This window comes from Drosophila subpulchrella, unplaced genomic scaffold, assembly GCF_014743375.2.
Source record: "Drosophila subpulchrella strain 33 F10 #4 breed RU33 unplaced genomic scaffold, RU_Dsub_v1.1 Primary Assembly Seq15, whole genome shotgun sequence".
Taxonomy (NCBI): domain Eukaryota; kingdom Metazoa; phylum Arthropoda; class Insecta; order Diptera; family Drosophilidae; genus Drosophila; species Drosophila subpulchrella.
Genome location: NW_023665489.1, coordinates 510811 through 525198, shown reverse-complemented (window position 1 = coordinate 525198; position 14388 = coordinate 510811). Strand labels below are relative to the sequence as shown.

Sequence of the window (14388 nt, the reverse complement as noted above, 5' to 3'; positions counted from 1 at the left end):
TGGCGGTCTCCTGAAGCCGTTGTCTGCTCCGTGCAGAAGTCGATGATGCTTCCTCCAGCATCCATTAACAGGGCACTCTCCTGTCGCAGTGCAGGATCCCGTCATGTGCCCGATCCTCAGACACATAAAACATAGTCGGTGTCTTCTGGCGAGCCTCCACCTCTCTGTAGGCGCGGCTCCAATAAACCGTTGGCAGTCCAAGACTGCATGTTGCCTTCCACAAATTGGGCAACTTCTTTGGCAACTTCCCTTTTGCTCTTCCTGATCCCGGTCGATGCTAGCATGAAGCACTCGACGCCTCGGCTCCTTTCCAGATCCATCCATATCTGCTACCACGCAGACCACGTTTGCATAGTCCGTCAGCCACGAACTAAAATCCACAATAGTTGGAAAGGGCTTGATTGTAACAGCATGCCTTGCCCACTCCACTCGTTTGCTTGTTGGGAGTTTGGCCACAAGGTCTTCCATCAGGGTAGGGTTCCCCAAATGCTGCTCTGCCTTCGCTGACCGCAAAAAGGCCGTTAGGTTACTCACATGCGTGGCGTATGTGACAAGCTTTCCCAGACTATGCTCCGATATTGAAGGCACATCTCGGATGCTGTTGAGCTGACTGCGTATAAGCTGCTCCGGTCGGCCATATCTAAGACGCAGCTGCTCCACTACTGCATTCACATTGCTTGGGTGAATCAATAGCGACTTCACTGTCTCACGCGCTTCATCCTTTAAAGCCTTTAGTAACCTCTGATTATTCTCCAGATCCGTACAGTTGTACGCCCGCGTCGTCTCCGTAAACGCGCAGTAGAAGATGGGCCAATCCTCTGGCTTTCCTCCGAACGTAGGCAGCTCGGGAAGCTTTCGTGGTGCCCAGCTTCCATTTCCTCCAAGGGCCGCCGTCCATGCACCGACTCCGAGAGACGGCACTCCTCCTAATGTTCCGCCAGCCACTTCGCTATATGGCTCGGAACCATGCGCTGAAGCCGTAGTACCGGTAGCGCAGTGTGGCGACGCGTAGCTGCTTCTCGTCGTGCAGTTCTCTGTAGCTGTACACGGTACCGTTTGAGATCTGCTCCAAGATGGCGGTGTCACTGATGCCACACTTGTTGGGTTAGGTACGAACGAGCTGGTTGCAAATGGCGGCTGGCTCGCACTAACGGCACTCGATATAGCGGGATCAGCGCGCTCCGTATTTGCGCCGCGAGCGCGCACCAAATCCTTCTCCAGCTCGGCGATCCTCTCCAAGAGGTCGGCCACTTTGGGTTTCCTGCTCTGCGATTGCCCAGAGCCCATTTTGGTGGCACCTATACTTGCCGACTGGCTGGATGGCGTCGGGGCTCCACTGCCTCGGCCGCCATCTTGCGACGTACCTGCACTCTGTTGCCGGACCAAAGCGCTGGTATCTGTCTGCGCCGTCGCACTCACGTTTTCCTGTCCATCGTTCAGACGAGGACTCCTTCTGGGGGAATGCTGCATCATCTTCCTCCAGGCACTTATTCCACCACGTATCCAGTGACGCCAGTTGCGTCCAAATATGACCTGCGCTGCCTGCGCCAAATGCGACCCACGCCTGGGGTCTGATGGCACTCTCCGGGTGATCGAATTAATCCGCTCCAAGCGGTGTCCAACGCCAATGTGCGCTCCAGTGCAGTCCGCTGTGGCTGCGCTCCAAGATCACTCGGTCGGGTCTTCTATGTACACGCACAAGCGCGTTCCGGCAACTCTCTAGCTAATGACCGCCAAGTGCCAAAGCCATAAGCGCGAGTCGCCAAGTCAGTCCTACCTCAACACAGTATGCCTGACTGTAGGTTAGGATCCGCGGCAGTCCGCCTGACTGCGAATAAAAGACCACTGTCGAAACAAGAATGGGAGTTGCCTACAATATACACGGACCCGATCCACAACAAACAAGGGCAACGCTTGAATGTAGGACTGTATGGCATAGTATATATTTTATTCTGTGGGAGATTACAAATTCAATTACAATGGCTTAAAATATAACAGTTTCTCACCGCAGTATAACCTCCCACACTCCATGACTTTCAACAATTGAACGAGTGCGCCATATTCGGGCTTTCTAGTGTGCCCGATTGCTCCATCAGGGCATAATACCAATTCCTATCGACTAAATACTGACTTAACTATCGGGCTCAAATTCGACCCGCGACACCCATTCATTTCTCTTTGTAGTTTTTCCGTTAAATATTTAATCTGTATTTTTTCCTTAAAGCCAAACGCTTGTGATAGCAAATTTTTGTAAGTTTCTTCCGTTTTTGTAATATTAATTGTGAGATACCATTGTCTCAAAAACTATCTGGGATGTTGATTGTGTCGGTCATAAATAACAAATAGCCATTGTATGATTTTATAGGGTTAATTTCTATAAATTGGTTGTTACCCATTGGCATCATTATTATTAACGTTGATGTCAGAAAGATGAAAGTCAAAGCGCTGGGTCTTGATCTGGGTCCTCCTGCAAGTATTTACTTTTATTAACTTTCTTTTGTCTCTGGAAGTTTGTTTTGTAAAGTTTTATTTTTCGACCTCTATTAGTTTCCTCAAAATGATCATTATCTATTTGTTCTATATTTCCTGTCTTTTTATAAGGATTGTGTAATTTCCCGTGAATTATGGGAGCCTTTCTAAATTTGGTATTTACCTCAAAATGTTGTCGTTTTTTATTAAGTTGTTCTATTTTAGCTTCTTTTATAATTTGGCTATTATATGCAGGGGTACCTGCATAAATAAAACAAGGAAGAACGCTATAGTCGAGTACCTCGACTATCAGATACCCGTTACTTAGCTAAAGGGAGCAAAGGGAAATGGAGATATGCAAGCAGCAAAGCGAGATTGAAATGCGCCACCTATCGGCGGTAGACAGATTTAAGCGTTATGGGCGTTAGGGTGGGCGTAGCAAATTTTTTTTTGGGTCAATCGATAGGTATTGACGAGACCAATACAGTTCAATTAAAATTTTGTATCTAGCATGAAAATTGTGGGCGCCAGAGGCCTGGGCGGTTTGTGGGCGTTAGAGTGGGCGTGGCATATTTGCGTAACAAACTTGCGCTGCGCACAAGGCTACGGAATCTAAATCTGAGATCCCAATTCTCTATCCGTGATAGTTTCCGAGATATCCACGTTCATATTTACGATTTTTTGAAGTTTGTGGGCGGTTTGTGCGCTTTAAAGTGGGCGTGGCAAACTTTTTTTTAAATCAATCGATAGGTATTGATGAGAGCAATACATTTCAGTTAAAATTTTTATTCTAGCATCAAAACTGTAGGAGCCACAGTTCTGGGCGGTTTGTGGGCGTTAGAGTAGGCGTGGCACCCTACTGAAACAAACTTGCACTTCGTAAGAAGCTCAGGAATCTGAACGCCAAATCTCAATAGCCTAGCTTTCATAGTTTCCGAGATCTCAGCGTTCATCCGGACAGACAGACGGACAGACGGACAGACGGACATGGCTAGATCGACTCGGCTAGTGATCCTGATCAAGAATATATATACTTTATGGGGTCGGAAACGCTTCCTTCTGCCTGTTACATACTTTCCGACGAATCTAGTATACCCTTTTACTCTACGAGTAACGGGTATAACGACAGTTTGTTCAAGTTTGATAAATGATATCTTAGGAAAATCTTTTAAATCATCATCGGCGACACTGTCTCTTTGCCTTCACCAATAATACACTTGCGCAATCGTATAAGGTTTTGTCTGGAACAGTTCAGCGGAATCTTCGATGCTTTGCTTAAACAGTGGCTAGTCGTCCGTAACATCAGAGGCAGATCCTTCAGTTAATAATAACGATTTGGTGCGTGGCGTCCGTCAATTTTGTTGTTGGAATTAGTATCTTGATAACTAGACACCATCAACTTTGTTGTACTCTAAAGTCGATTTCTCTTCGAGACTATCAGTTTCTTGCTCTCTATTCAATTCATCTTTGAGAATTGACTGGATTCCAATTTGTCCTTTTTGAATTTTCGATATATCTGCTCTCAATGTCGACAACAAAGCTGCAACTTCTGCCATGGGATTGTTTTTGCTGCCTGTGGATTTTTCTATCTCGTGTCCCTTGAATCAGGAGCTGGAAACATTATTGTGTTCAGGTCGTCTGCTGACTCTTCGTCCGACATATTAGTACTTCCAAGATTATACTTGTTCATAAGCCATACCTAACGAGCTGGTCAAAGTCTGAACTCTTGTACAGGTGACACATTGGAGGTTAATTTTTGCCCTGGCGGCTAGCTGCTCCTCGACTCACACCCGTCCTTAGTCATATGCTGTACGGATACCAGACAACATTTTCTCAGAAAACAATTCGTGTATGGCTGAGTGACGCTCACTCCTTTGCAAAGTCGTTGCACAACACTGGATCCCTTGCTTGTCTATTCGCGAAAATTCACATATGTATGTACATACCCTGCAGTTCCACAATTGAGTATAAGGGCCCAATCATCACGAAGACGACCAGCGACGCCGGCAGAGCTGAGCAAAGAGTCGGCAAGAAGAACGCTCAAAAAGTACTTTTGGGCTCTCCCTCTCTCGCCATGTCTCCGCTGCACACTGGGCCAGCCGATCCGATTTTTGGCCAAAAATACGTTTTTTTTTTTAAGAAAATGACAAGACCGAGTATGGAGTCCTTTTTATAATACATATATACATATACATATTATGCCAAAGTTTCAAAGAATTCGGGCAAGTAGTTTTTGTTTACCGTATTTTTAAAGTTTAAAATTCATCAAATATTGATGGAAATGAAAAAAATCTAGAAGTCAAAGATGCTGATGTAGCTGTTCGACTTCTTCACAAAACTTTTAGAAGTTATTATTTTCAACAAGTAAAAAATATTAAATAGCTCTTATGACTTACTTGTTTCCTAAAAGAAACTTTTTCGTTGATTTTTACTGCTTTTTTTAGCAAATGAGTACTTTGCTTTTCGAGTGCTTTTGAGTGTCATCCCCGAATGAAGTCATTACATTAAAAATAAATTCTTTAATTAATTTACTAAAATCGCTCATCGCCGACTCGATGCGGTTTTGCCTTAGTTTACAGTAATTTTAGTTTTAATTGATGGCTTAACTTGAAGTCGAACCGTTTTGATGAGCTTTACTAAGAATGCCTAAAAGTATGCCGTATTTTTTTTTCGTCCGGTTTTAATGTACGTTTTGGGCGCCAAAATTTGATTTTAGTCTGCCTAACATCCAAAATCTACTTTTTTCATTCATTCCCGCATCTTTTATTTCTGAAACCCAACAATCGAATGTTATATCGATATATCGAAAAGAGAAATATCAACTTTGTTGGCTCTTCTCTAAAAAATGTTCACAATTTCTGTCATTTGGTGCTCGAAACTCGAAGCGAACACACCATGGCCTAAAGGTATGCTGCATTTCTTGTACTTTCGTCGGGGAAGAACTAAAATATATTATAAAAATATAAATGTAGCTTACATGAACACGTAGTCGAAGGCCTCGTAGCTAGCACTACCCCCTATGTTAGTATTACTTTTTAAACTTTACTAGAGTCTCAAATTAATAAATAAATAAATAAATGAAGCATACTTTTGTGATGACTTCAGAAAATGCCAAATTAACATTAAACAATATTTTACAAACAATTTTTTTCTAATAATTTGATTATAAGAATCTAAACAGATAACAAGAAGAAAAAAATAGAAAATTTTGTTAGGTCGATTATTAAATAAACGTTTAAGTGGGAGCCTCCGAAAGTAGCAATATTTAACGGTTCATAAATCTCAAACGACATTATATTTTATAGTGGTGTTAATTTTTATACCCGTTACTCGTAGAGTAAAAGGGTATACTAGATTCGTCGGAAAGTATGTAACAGGCAGAAGGAAGCGTTTTCGACCCCATAAAGTATATATATTCTTGATCAGGATCACTAGCCGAGTCGATCTAGCCATGTCCGTCTGTCCGTCTGTCCGTCTGTCCGTCTGTCCGTCTGTCTGTCCGGATGAACGCTGAGATCTTGGAAACTATGAGAGCTAGGCTATTGAGATTTGGCGTGCAGATTCCTGAGCTTCTTACGCAGCGCAAGTTTGTTTCAGTAGAGTGCCACGCCCACTTTTACGCCCCCAAACCGCCCAAAACTGTGGCTCCTACAGTTTTGATGCTAGAATAAAAATTTTAACTGAAATGTATTGTTCTTATCAATACCTATCGATTGATTTAAAAAAAAGTTTGCCACGCCCACTTTATCGCCCACAAACCGCCCCCAAACTTCAAAAAATCGTAAATATGAACGTGGATATCTCGGAAACTATCAAAGATATAGAATCAGGATTTCAGATTTAGATTCCGTAGCTTTGTACACAGCTCAATTTTGATACGCGAATATGCCACGCCCACTCTAACGCCCACAAACCGCCCAAGCCTGTGGCGGCCGCAATTTTCATGCTAGATACAAAATTTGAACTGAACTGTATCGGTCTTGTCAATACCTATCGATTGACCAAAAAAAAATTTGCCACGCCCACCCTAACGCCCATAACGCTTAAATCTGTCTACCGCCGGTAGGTGGCGCATTTCAGTCTTGCTTTGCTGCTTGCTTATTTCCATTTCCCTTTGGTCCCTTTAGCTGAGTAACGGGTATCTGATAGTCGAGGCACTCGACTATAGCGTTCTTTCTTGTTATACCCGTTACTCGTAGAGTAAAAGGGTATATTAGATTCGTCGGAAAGTATGTAACAGGCAGAAGGAAGCGTTTCCGACCCCATAAAGTATATATATTCTTGATCAGGATCACTAGCCGAGTCGATTTAGCCATGTCCGTCTGTCCGTCTGTCCGTCTGTCCGTCTGTCCGTCTGACCGTCTGTTCGTCTGTCCGTCTGTCCGTCTGTCCGTCTGTCCGTCTGTCCGTCTGTCCGTATGAACGCTGAGATCTCGGAAACTATAAGAGCTACAATACTGAGATTAGGCATGCAGATTCCTGAGATTCCTGCGCAGCGCAAGTTTGTTTCAGAAGAGTGCCACGCCCACTCTAACGCCCACAAACCGCCCAAAACTGTGGCTCCTACAGTTTTGATGCTAGAACAAAAATTTTAACTGAAATGTATTGTTCTCATCAATACCTACCGATTGACCTAAAAAAAATTTTCCACGCCCACTTTAACGCCCACAAACCGCCCACAAACTTCAAAAAATCGTAAATATGAACGCGGATATCTCGGAAAATATCAAAGATAGAGAAACGGGATTTCAGATTTAGATTCCGTAGGCTTGAGCGCAGCGTAAGTTTGTTACGCGAATATGCCACGCCCACTCTAACGCCCACAAACCGCCCAAATCTGTGGCGCCCACAATTTTTATGCTAGATAAAAAATTTTAACTGAAATGTATTGGTCTCGTCAATACCTATAGATTGATTTAAAAAAAAGTTTGCCACGCCCACTCTAACGCCCACAAACCGCCCAAGCCTGTGGCGCCCACAATTTTCGTGCTAGATAAAAAATTTTAACTGAAATGTATTGGTCTCGTCAATACCTATCGATTGATTTAAAAAAACTTTGCCACGCCCACTCCAACGCCCACAATGCTTAAATCTGTCTACCGCCGGTAGGTGGCGCATTTGCTGCTTGCATATCTCCACTTTCCTTTGGTCCCTTTAGCTGAGTAACGGGTATCTGATAGTCGAGGTACTCGACTATAGCGTTCTTCCTTGTTTTTAATTGGTTTTTTTTCATACTTAATCGTGTATGAAAATGGATTGAGTGCGTCTTCTAGTTATTTTTTTAAAAATAAAAAACCGAAAAGTATGTAAAATTTTCCGATTTTGGGTTGGATTATCTATACCATATAAAATTCCAATAAATTTTACTTTTAATTCGTTGAAAAGTTCAATCTTTTAAGAGATAAATGCAAAAAACTGCATCTTTTTAACTATCCCAGGAGAGAAATTACAGATTTTTGGCCAAAAAATGAACTTTCTGGCCCACTGTGCGCTGGATAAATGCAGGTGAAGGCAAAAGAGGCCCAGCAATTAAAATAGCTTGACTTTTGTGCACCCTTGGCTTTTAAATAATGTGACATTTTTTCGTAAATGTTAATACAACCATTTAAAATAATTGGTGTGGGTCTTAAAATACTTGTATTTCTTAAAAAAATGTATATATTTATTAAGATTATTTACTAATATGTGAAGTGTCAAGAATATATTTTTATATAACGATTTGCATAGTCGGATATGTCTATAAATACCCTGCTTTTATGTGCAACGGAAGGTGCATAGACCAAACGGGACATGCCAAAAAAACAGAACAACAACGGATTAGCGGAACCTTGATGTTGTTGCTTATTGTTTTTGTGGAAGGCACGCGCCTTTTTTCGTCTTTATCTCTTGCGTTCACTTATGTGAAGGAGTTAGAATTACCCGCAATTAACGTAGTTAAATAAAATAAGCCAGTGGTTTAAAAGTAATTCTTATACGATTACCAGGTAAGTCTGTCGCAGACCAATATTTATTTTAAGCAGTGAGAGTAAAAACAAGGTGTATATTAAAAACAAGGAAATACGCTATAGTCGAGTACCTCAACTATCAGATACCCGTTACTCAGCTAAAGGGACCAAAGGGAAATGGAGACATGCAAGCAGCAAAGCGAGATTGAAATGCGCCACCTACCGGCGGTAGACAGATTAATGCGTTATGGGCGTTAGAGTGGGCGTGGCAAATTTTTTTTTAGATGAATTGATAGGTATTGACGAGACAAATACATTTCAGTTAAAATTTTGTATCTAGCATGAAAATTTTGGGCGCCACAGGTTTGGGAGATTTGTGGGCGTTAAAGTGGGCGTGGCATAATCGCGTAACAATCTTGCGCTGCGTACAAGGCTCCGTAATATAAATCTGAGATCCCAATTCTTTATCTTTGATAGTTTCCGAGATATGCACGTTCATATTTACGATTTTTTGAAGTTTGTGGGCGGTTTGTGGGCGTTAGAGTGGGCGTTAGAGTGGGCGTGGCACTCTGCTGAAAAAAACTTGCGCTGCGCAGAAATCTCAGGAATCTGCATGCCTAATCCCAGTATTGTAGCTCCTAAAGTTTTCCAGATCTCAGCGTTCATACGGACAGATGGACAGACGGACATGACTAGATCGACACGGCTAGTAATCCTGATCAAGAATATATATACTTTATGGGGTCGAAAGCACTTCCTTCTGCCTGTTACATTTTTTCCAACGAATAAAGTATACCCTTTTACTCTACGAGTAACGGGTATAATAAGGGAAATACAAGACTCCCAAAATAACTTGACTTGAAAAACAAGAAAGGAAGTTAGCTTCGGCAAGCCGAAGCTTGTATACCCTTGCAGCTATAAATTTTAAATTTAAAAATACAAAAAATGATATTCCCAATAGTATATAATATAATAATAATATGTTAAAAAACACCGAAGCTATAATTTGTTTCATATTATTTTCCTACCAATTTTCCGATCGTTCCTATGGCAGCTATATGATATAGTCTTCCGATTTTGATAAAATAAAATTCGAAACTCAGAACCAATAAAAAAATGTTATTTCCAAGCGTTGGAGGTTATATGTTGAAAAACACCGAAGCTATAATTTGTTTTATATTATTTTTCCACCAATTTTCCGATCGTTCCTATGGCAGCTATATGATATAGTCGTCCGATCTCGATGAAATTTAATTCAAAATTCAAAACTAATTAAAAAATGTTATTTCCAAGCTCAGGAGGTTATATGCTAAAAAACACCAAAGATATAATTTTTTTTTCCGATTATTCCTATGGGAGGGTATAATGATTTCAGTCAGAAGTTTGCAACGCAGAGAAGGAGACGTTTCCGACCCCATAAAGTAGATATATTCTTGATCAGCATCACTAGGCGAGTCGATCTGGCCATGTCCGTCTGTCATAGGAATAATCAGGAAAAAAATGTTTAAAAATTATATCTTTGGTGTTTTTTAACATTTAACCTCCCAAGCTTGAAAATAACCTTTTTTAATTAGTTTTGAATTTCGAATTAAATTTTATCAAAATCGGACGACTATATCATATAGCTGCCATAGGAACGATCGTAAAATTGGTGGGAAAATAATATGAAACAAATTATAGCTTCGGTGTTTTTTAAAATATAACCTCCTACGCTTGGAAATAACATTTTTTAATTAGTTCTGAATTTCAAATTTAATTTTATCAAAATCGGACGACTATATCATATAGCTGCCATAGGAACAAACGGAAAATTGGTGGGAAAATAATATGAAACAAATTTACAAAGAGTAAAACTAAGTAGCAAAAGGAAAGTCGCGTTTTTGCAGAGCTCACGAAACAGTCGCTCAAAAAGTCTATAAAATCTAGAAACATAAACAATTTCTATCGGACTATAAGCCGCCTGTGGTCTATGATCATTTAGCGTTCAAATCGTGCGTGTATTCTCCATACTTTTGTATAAAAACACTTAAAACACATTTCTTTTGGTCGAAAGTGTAAAGATAAAAAAAAGGAAACATTCACACACATATACTGCAGTGCACAAAGACTGAAAACTACCGAAAACACACTCAAATCAATAACTTATGCAATTACACAAATCAATCAAACTCAAAATTGATCAAAACAACAACAGTATGAATGCATCAAAGCGACTAAGGAGTGAAAAGTAGGTAGCTCGCACTTCGGACACACAATTGCTGCAACAAATTGATGCAAAATTCACGAGTCAACGGAAGGAAATCAACATGGAACTGTTGCAGCTGATCGACGATAAATTTGCGGAGCAAAGGGAGTCACTGGGTAGAGAGTATCGAGAGAGCGAGGCCCGCTTTCTCAACACTCTACAGGCTAAATTCGATGCAATGAACACCGAAATACACAACCTAACGAAACGAGTGCGAGAGCTGGAAGCCGAGGCAAAAGAGGTGAATACACTGAAACAACAAGTGTGTGAACTGGATGCTCAACTGGCAGCAAAGTGCAATGCACAGGAGGTCGCGGATGTTGCATGCAACCTGCGCTGGCATGGTGTACCGCACGTCGAAGGCGAAAATTTGAACACCCTTTTCAATCGACTTTGTTTCTCACTACACCTGACCCCTCCTCCGCGAGTTAGGTCTATTTTTCGAGTCCGACCGAATTGTTGACCCAAAAATAATAATAACAAGAATGGAAGTTAGCTTCGGCAAGCCGAAGCTTATATACCCTTGCAGCTATAATTATTAAATTTAATAACACAAAAAATGATATTCCCAATAGTATAAGATAATATGTCAAACAAGAAAGGAAGTTAGCTTCGGCAAGCCGAAGCTTATATACCCTTGCAGCTATAATTATTAAATTTAAAAACACAAAAAATGATATTCCCAATAGTATAAGATAATATGTCAAAAAACACCGAGCTATAATTTGTTTCATATTATTTTCCTACCAATTTTCCGATCGTTCCTATGGCAGCTATATGATATAGTCGTCCGATTTTGATAAAATTAAATTCGAAATTCAGAACTAATTAAAAAATGTTATTTCCAAGCGTAGGAGGTTATATGTTAAAAAACACCGAAGCTATAATTTGTTTCATATTATTTTCCTACCAATTTTGCGATCGTTCCTATGGCAGCTATATGACATAGTCGTCCGATTTTGATAAAATTTAATTCGAAATTCAGAACTAATTAAAAAATGTTATTTCCAAGCGTTGGAGGTTATATGTTGAAAAACACCGAAGCTATAATTTTTTATACCCGTTACTCGTAGAGTAAAAGGGTATACTAGATTCGTCGGAAAGTATGTAACAGGCAGAAGGAAGCGTTTCCGACCCCATAAAGTATATATATTCTTGATCAGGATCACTAGCCGAGTCGATCTAGCCATGTCCGTCTGTCCGTCTGTCCGTCTGTCCGTCTGTCCGGATGAACGCTGAGATCTCGGAAACTATGAGAGCTAGGCTATTGAGATTTGGCGAGCAGATTCCTGAGCTTCTTACGCAGCGCAAGTTTGTTTCAGTAGAGTGCCACGCCCACTCTAACGCCCACAAACCGCCCAAAACTGTGGCTCCTACAGTTTTGATTTTAGATAGAAAATTTTAACTGAAATGTATTAGTCTTGTCCATACCTATCGATTGACCCAAAAAAATTTTTCTACGCCCACTCTAACGCCCACAAACCTCCCAAGAAAAAAAGCTATGACGTCAGAGCCAGACAGTGCGAAATGTTTTTACGCGTGTATGTGTGTGTATGTAAATAGTTGCCGGCCGAACTTAGCGGCAAAGAGAAAAGCACTGCCGGCGCTCAGAGAGAGCAAAGTGCGCGGCTAACTTATTCTATTGAACAATGAATTTGTCACGCCTACCCTAACGCACACAACGCTTAAATCTGTCTTCCGCCGGTAGGTGGCGCATTTAAATCTCGCTTTGCTGCTTGCATATCTCCATTTCCCTTTGGTCGCTTAAGCTGAGTAACGGGTATCTGATAGTCGAGGTACTCGACTATAGCGTTCTCCCTTGTTTCATTTTATTTTTCCACAAATTTTCCGATCGTTCCTATGGCAGCTATATGATATAGTCGTCCGATTTCGATAAAATTTAATTTAAAATTCAAAATTATTTAAAAATTGTTATTTCCAAGCTTAGGAGTTTATATGCTAAAAAACACCAAAGATATAATTTTTTTCATTTTTTTGTCCGATTATTCCTATGGGAGCTATAAGATATAGTTGTCCGATCCGGCTGGTTCCGACTTATATACTACCTGCAAAAGATATAAGACTTTTGGGAAAGTTTCAGCCCGATAGCTTTAAAACTGAGAGACTAGTTTGCGTAGAAACGGACGGACAGACGGACAGACGGACAGTCGGACAGACGGACAGACGGACATGGCTAGATCGACTCGTCTAGTCATGCTGATCAAGAATATATATACTTTATGGGGTCGGAAACGTCTCCTTCACTGCGTTGCAAACTTCTGACTGAAATCAATATACCCTCTGCAAGGGTATAAAAATGTCATTTCCAAGCTTAAGAGGTTTTATGTTAAAAAAAAAACACCGAAGCTATAATTTGTTTCATATTATTTTCCCACCCGATCGTCCCTATGGCAGCTATATGATATAGTCGTCCGATTTTGATAAAATTATATTCAAATAAAAAAATTCAGAGCTAATTAAAAATTTTATTTCCAATTTTACGATCTTTCCTTTGGCAGCTATATGAAATAGTCGTCCGATTTTGATAAAACTAAATTCGAAACTCAGAATGAATTAAAAAATGTTATATACAAGCGTAGGAGGTTATATGTGAAAAAACACAGAAGTTAAAATTTGTTTCATATTATTTTCCCACCGATTTTACGATCGTTCCTATGGCAGCTGTATGATATAGTCGTCCGATTTTGATAAAATTTAATTCGAAATTCAGAACTAATTAAAAAATGTTATTTCCAAGCGTAGGAGGTTATATGTTAAGGAACACCGAAGCTATAATTTGTTTCATATTATTTTCCCACCAATTTTACGATCGTTCCTATGGCAGCTATATGATATAGTCGTCCGATTTTGATAAAATTAAATTTGAAACTCAGAACTATTTAAAAAATGTTATTTCCAAGCGTAGGAGGATATATGTTAAGGAACACCGAAGCTATAATTTGTTTTATATTATTTTCCCACCAATTTTACGATCGTTCCTATGGCAGCTATATGATATAGTCTTCCGATTTTGATAAAATTTAATTCGAAATTCAAGACTAATTAAAAAATGTTATTTCCAAGGAAAGGAGGTAATATGTTAAAAAACACCAAAGATATAATTTTTTAACATTTTTTTTTCCGATTATTCCTATGGGAGCTATAAGATATAGTTGTCCGATCCGGCTGGTTCCGACTTATATACAACCTGCAAAAGATATAAGACTTTTGGGAAAGTTTCAGCCCGATAGCTTTAAAACTGAGAGACTAGTTTGCGTAGAAACGGACGGACAGACGGACAGACGGACAGACGGACATGGCTAGATCGACTCGTCTAGTGATGCTGATCAAGAATATATATACTTTATGGGGTCGGAAACGTCTCCTTCACTGCGTTGCAAACTTCTGACTGAAATCATTATACCCTCTGCAAGGGTATAAAAACACCGAAGCTATAATTTGTTTCATATTATTTTCCTACCATTTTTCCGATCGTTCCTATGGCAGCTATATGATATAGTCGTCCGATTTTGATAAAATTAAATTCGAAATTCAGAACTAATTAAAAAATGTTATTTCCAAGCGTTGGAGGTTATATGTTGAAAAACACTGAAGCTATAATTTGTTTCATATTATTATTCCAAAAATTTTCCGATCGTTCCTATGGCAGCTATATGATATAGTCGTCCGATTTCGATAAAATTTAATTCAAAATTCAAAACTAATTAA

The 14388-nt window shown here is 40.0% G+C and overlaps 1 long non-coding RNA gene across 1 annotated transcript; it reads right to left on the bottom strand.

The window, feature by feature from the left end:
* Nucleotides 1-1776: 1776 nt before the first annotated feature.
* On the bottom strand, nt 1777-2053 carry LOC119558943. Its single transcript, XR_005220534.1, has 3 exons — nt 2007-2053; nt 1888-1952; nt 1777-1828 (listed from the first exon to the last, which is right to left on the bottom strand). It is a non-coding gene; the product is annotated as an uncharacterized LOC119558943 (long non-coding RNA).
* Between the last annotated feature and the right edge of the window lie 12335 nt (nt 2054-14388).